Raw genomic sequence first — 6,600 nt, 5'->3', positions numbered from 1 at the left:
GTTTTAAAAAATAAAAATTTTTTAATTAAAAATATATATAATTAAAAATAAAATAAAAAAAATATAAACAATAAAATTGGAAACAAGACCGTTTATATTAGATGTAAGAAAAAGTTCATGGCGTTTTTTCCATTAGATGACATTAAAAAAACGCCACGAACTTTTTCCTACACCTAATATTAAGTACATTACTTTAAATACGAAGCGCTACTACGGTCTGAATGTTAAGATGTTAACTATTATAATATATATATTCATATAAATGAATTAATTTCAGAAATGATAATTGCATGCTGATATAGTTGTCGGACTTTCAACGAAATTAATCTGAAATATTAATAATCCCCCTAAATTTCCCAAATTTAAAAAACTGTACTAAACTTATTGCGACAAATATTGCTTCAGCCGGAGTCGAATCCGGATCTCTTGCATTCCGTGCGAGAATTCTTGCATTCCGTGCTCCGTTCCTAATATATATATAATAGTTCAACATCTTAATATTTAGCGCCATCATAGTAGCGCTTCATATTTAAAATAAAAAAATATAATTTTAGAAACTCAGAAACGAAAACTAATAAAGACAAGAAACTTAAAAAATAAAAATTTTTTTTACTGAAGATTAAAGATAAAAAATTAAATTCTTTAAAATATAAAATGTTTTTGACATAGAAATTCACTTACACACATGCTGCTTTTAAAAGTATGAAATAAAACAAACAAAAATAAAAATTAAAAATAAAAATTAAATATTAAAAAAATATAATTAAATAAAAATATTTAAAAGCAAAAAAATTTTTTTAATTGAAAGCTTAGGTAAAATAAATTAAAATAAAAAAAAGGAATTATTTTTTTAACTCTTATTATAATTTTTGAATTGCTTTTATAGTTTTTATTATTCGAACCAGCAGCGCCAAGTGTTTACTTCTTCAACTTTTTTGTGATAACATTTGAATGGATAAGATAACGCAATTATGAATTGTATTCTTTACTTAATTTGGTATGGGTATTTAAATTAGCACTAATTGTTGTTATCAAATTTTTTATACGAATAATACATATCATTAAAGTTGATATTATTTAATTTGGTTTCCAAATTACATGGGATTTAACTTCGCGTCAATTGTTGATATCAAATCTTTTATACGAATGATACATAAAATTATGTGGAATTTATTAACTTGAGCGCCAGTTTTGTTGATATCAAATCTTTTATACGAATGATACATATTATTAGAATTAAGTAAGATGATATCACTTGCATTTTACTTTTTAATTTGATAGAATTTAACTTGATAAGTTAAGATTGTAGCATGGGTTTTAAGTTTTCATTTGATACATTAGTTTTTTCGAAAAGTAGTAATTTTTGACAGAGAATTAAAGTTATTATTATTTGGGTTGGAATAAAAAGACCTTCAATAAGAATATCTTTGAAGAAAAATTAAAACTGCTATTAATTAGTTGGATACTTAGGTCTTATTCGAGAAGCACTTTTCTTAACGCCTTTTTTTATCTTTTTTAAAAAGGTAATTTTGTGCTGATATTATGCATGTAGATGTCTTCCTGTAAACAGTTTATCTTATCTATAGGAATATTCTTGAAAGAGAATTAAAACTATTATTGATTGGATTAGACACTTATACTCCATTCAACAAGAAAATGATCTCGGACAAAAACTTGTCCGTTTTGCGCAGGTTCATAGCTGTTGTACAGCGTTATATTGCCTACTATGCGCCATTTTCTCGTTGAACAAAATATACGTTTTATTCAAAAAGCATGTATGTTCTTAGCGCTAATTTTTTTACCTTTTTTAAAAAGATAAATTTTCACTGATTATTCTAACTTTCAATACTGTATTTTTATTAATCATCTGTGAATACTTCAAATCTGCACATGGAAAATCAGGACGATGCGATTTTAATGCTGTTACGGGAAAAGTTGGAAGTATATACAACATGATAATGTGTATGGAATACACGTTTTATTTTTAATAAGAAATTCTAATTTGTATAAAATTTAATTTTATTTAATTAAATAGTAAATGCATCAATATTTATTGAAAAATACATACATTTATACCTAAATTATCGTTTTTTAACTTACCGACATCAAAAAACTTTGAAATAAAAAAATAAAACAGGATTTGAAACGACAACTTTCCTTCTCAGAATATATATTCTATGTATGAAAATACACAAGTTTACAGAATTACCAGAAAATAAGAAGAAAAATATTTATCAAATCCTTTAAGTTGACATTTTTCTCCAACAGGAGCGTTCGAATTTATTCTTCCGTAGCGCTTTTCCGAAACCATATTTCATTTTTTTCGATCATTTTTCACGCTTGAGTTTGGTCTCTTTCTTTTTAGTTCGTGATGCAATGGCTCACTCCTTGCTTCTTTCAATCATGCACTTGATGCGTTGATAGGGCAAGTGTAGAAGTAATTTCCGTAATAATTACTATGAAGCTATAACTATCAGCAACTACCCCCACTCTTCCCTCACCACGCATTACCAAGTAACGCAAGCCAGAATCTGGTACTACTAGGTCCACCCTATTTCTCTTCCTGCCTGTATGCGACTTTCTACGCAGAGTAATATCTACCTGTATAACTTAAGACCATGGCACACAAAAAACTTGAATAATAAAACGTAAGCAACAAGCGAATTATCAATCACAGTAGAATCCTTAAGATCATAACGTAAGCAGTAGCCAATTTACTGTTGTTTCCTTATTGCTTACTAAGGTTTCTAAATATTCAGATATTCAGATGTTCAGATATTCGAAATCGATTCCGGTCCAAGAACTAAACCGTATTACTTAGATAATCCGAATTATTCGGATCTGCGGATTTGAATTTGGATCCTGATCTAAATTCAGATCTGAATTTTGCTCCGGATGTAGATCCATGTTCAGAAAGAAAGAAACATCAATGTATTTAATTTTAACATAATTTACTGTTGAATTTTAACATAAGTTACTTTTTAAATTTTTTTAAGTTACTTTTTGAATTTTGATTCACATATATAATTGAAGAAAAATAAAATTAAAAAATACAAATATAAATTCATACAGACTTATACAAGCACTTAAAATCCAATTAAACCGTTTAAAGCATTTGTTTCTAGAAATTGTGTGTCTCAAATATATGTCTTATGAGATTTAATAATTATAAATATAAATGTTTAGAACAAACTCTTAATCTTAAAATAGTAATAACAAAGATGTATAAGGATAATAAGATAAATATTTGTATTTCACTTTTACACTCAGATTAAATAAGTGTATAATATGATGACTTAATGTACATTCAGTCCGCACTAATGCATCCAACTGAATTCGCTATAGGTTTGCTATGAATTCGGAATCGAATCTGAGAACCGGATCAGGATTCGACTTTTTTTACTTCAGATTCGGATATCTTAGAAAATTCGAATTTCCGGATAACCCGAATTTGAAGCATCATTTGTAATTCGGAATATCCGAATAGTTTTAAATCCGAATCAATCTTGAAGCCCTACTACTTATGTCTTGCTACTTTAAATTTTTTGTGTGCCATGGACCTTAATAAACAGAATATAATTTTGTTTCCACTCGATCTTCTTTTACAAAAAATAAAATTAAATATTAATTAATTATAAGCAAATAGACATCAATGACAAATAAATCACTTTTTCATTATCATTTCTTAACTTAGTTAACAATTAACGTGTAATTTCGTTCCTATCCGACTTCCTTTTGTTAAATATTAAATTATAAACAAATGAAGATTGAGATCGAAATAAATCACTTTTTCATTACCATTTCCTAGTTTAGTTAACAAATACCAACGTATAATTTCTTTTCCATCCGATTTTTTTTTGTTAAATATTAAATTATAAACAAATAGAGATTGTTATCGAATAAATGTTGTTTTGTCATTTCCTAACTTAATTAACAAATACCAATATATAATTTCATTTTCATTCAATCTCCATTTGTTAAATATTAATTATAAACAAATATAAATAAATCGTTTTTTTCATTATCATTTTCTAGCTTAGTTAACAATTACCAGTGTATAATTTCCATTCGATTTCCTTTTATTAAATATTTATTATTAATTAGAAACAAATAGAAATCGATGATTTTTTTATTATCATTTTCTAATAGAGTTACAGGCCCCGATTGAATAGCATTGAAACTTAGCTAGAATTATAGAACATAAAAAAAGGATTAAAAAGTTCCGTACAACTTTGTAAAATGAGTCCCTTGAGTGCTTGACCATTGAGATCCTGGATGCTGATTACGAAGATATAGAAGATATATTCTTTTCGTAATCTGGATATTACTAATATTGTACGATATGGAAAACATGTAGAAAACATTAAGAATTATGTGTTTCAGAATGTGTTTAGAATATACTGGTGGTCACAATGCCAGAAAGAAATGTCAAATTCAAAAAATAAATCAAATTTAAAAAATAAAGTATAAAATTTCTTTTTAAATATGTTTTGATTTCTTTCCCCGAAATTCATTTTTGAAAAGAGAATAGGAGCAGACAGACTTTATTATCATTGGCGCCGATTCCTTAGATAAAAAACGATATCATTAGAGTACATTCTTATGATATGTGTCAATTTGGGATTATTCGATCACATCGCAACTATTTTTCAAAGTATAATGTATATAAAAAAAATCCCCTCCATTTTAGGATGTGATATAAAAAAAATGTGGAAATGGAGGAAAGAAACTATTTAAAAGGAGAGCTCCAGGCAATATTACCATCAATCGTTCAGAGAGCTTCGAAAAAATTCAGACAAACAGCTATTGTTAATTATAAGTTTTCCAAGAAAATAAAATATCTCAAACCATGAATTATTACGTTTCAATTCAACAGGATGAAGCGTGCAAGAGACAGTAAATTTATTTAATTTTATATATTTAATTTTATGTATATATTTACTTAAATATTATACGTTATAAATGTTTGTAAGATCTACTTACATGTTTTCTTTTTTTTTTCACAGCGCATTTTCTCAAACATCTAATACATCTTCGAAACCTCACATGCGTCGTATCTTGATGAAGAAATTGCATTGACATCGACAGCATACAAGTTCCTGGACATTGAGATCTATATCTCATGTGCAAATTGCGATTGATGACAATCACGATTGATGATAATGCGCATGTTCATACCTCATGCTACGTAGAAGACGTCTATCGAGAGGTGTGCAAATATCGAGCAATTAATGCAGTCAACAATCTCATCATCATCACCAATCATCATCATCAAGTTCTAAATGTGGAATTTGAAAATATATGATACGAATAACGTGAAATTAACATTAAACATGTTGTACATGAAATCAACTACTGTGCTTTTTTTATTTGAATTTGAGCAATGTGTTGAACATGTATTCTATGAATTAGGTCAATATACACACGGTGTTAGTAAGAAGTTCGAATATTTTGTGTCAATGTAAGATAAAATTGTATTACTAATAAAAGCGATGCAAACATTTTGTACAAAATTTATAATAAAAATTCTATTGTAGAATGTGAACTAATAGTCTATGATTTAGATTATATTGCACATACTGCATTAGATTATATTGCACTACATGATAAATAAATGTATGTTAAAAAATATATATATTATATATTCTTTTCTTCTAAAATTATTATTTTATCCTTAGTATTTTCACTTCTTCTTCTTCATAGTAGTATTGAATTAGTCAATAAAAAAGCACGTTTGATCATTTTTGTACTACATTACTAAAAAAAAAAAAAATTAACATAATTAATGTTACTAGGTTATATTATTAAAAATTCATATAAATATTATTAAAAATTCATATAAATTCATATAAATATCATCATAATTAGTTTTTAAGTCATTAAAAGTCGTATCATTAAAAGTCGTAAATATTACATCTATTTAATTACATCACATGCGAGAAGAAAAGACAACGTGGAAGAGAGCACAATGGGTAGAAGAGAGAGAGCCGCATCCTATAATGGATAGAAGAAAGAAGACAACAGATTAAAGAGAGAACGCAATGGGTGAGAAAGGAGAAGAAACGAATCCTTCCCCTTCTACCATGAACCCCGATGACGCGCTTCCCCCTTCCCAACGTCTGTGAGGTCATTTTTCCCTCCCTGACACACACACACACACACATATTTCCATAATTACAATTAACTAACTCAACCATTTTACCATAAACAAACCGACTGTAACTGTAAGTTAATAATAAGTCTTTTTTCTTATATATATTGGGAGTACAAATAAGTTTTCGCCGTTTGCATCGTATCACTGGTGATGAAAAAATGGATCCACTACGGACCCAAAGAAGGAAATCATGGGGACCACCTGCTTCAACATCGACAGCCAAGCCGAATATTCATGGAAAAAAACTCATGTTGTGTATTTGGTGGGATCAGCTTGGTGTCGTGTATTATAAGTTGCTCAAATCGCAAAGACCCTTTCGTTTATGCCTGGCAAGCAGCATTTCACATGTGAAAAATCGGCATTCAACGTTTCTCGGCTTCAGTTCATATGGAATCCAATTCCCTTGCTTTTGAATCATTCCCAATGATTTCAAATGATATGAAATT

Source organism: Atta colombica, unplaced genomic scaffold (assembly GCF_001594045.1).
Source record: "Atta colombica isolate Treedump-2 unplaced genomic scaffold, Acol1.0 scaffold76, whole genome shotgun sequence".
NCBI classification, from domain to species: Eukaryota; Metazoa; Arthropoda; class Insecta; order Hymenoptera; family Formicidae; genus Atta; species Atta colombica.
Note: the sequence above shows the minus strand (reverse complement) of the source record.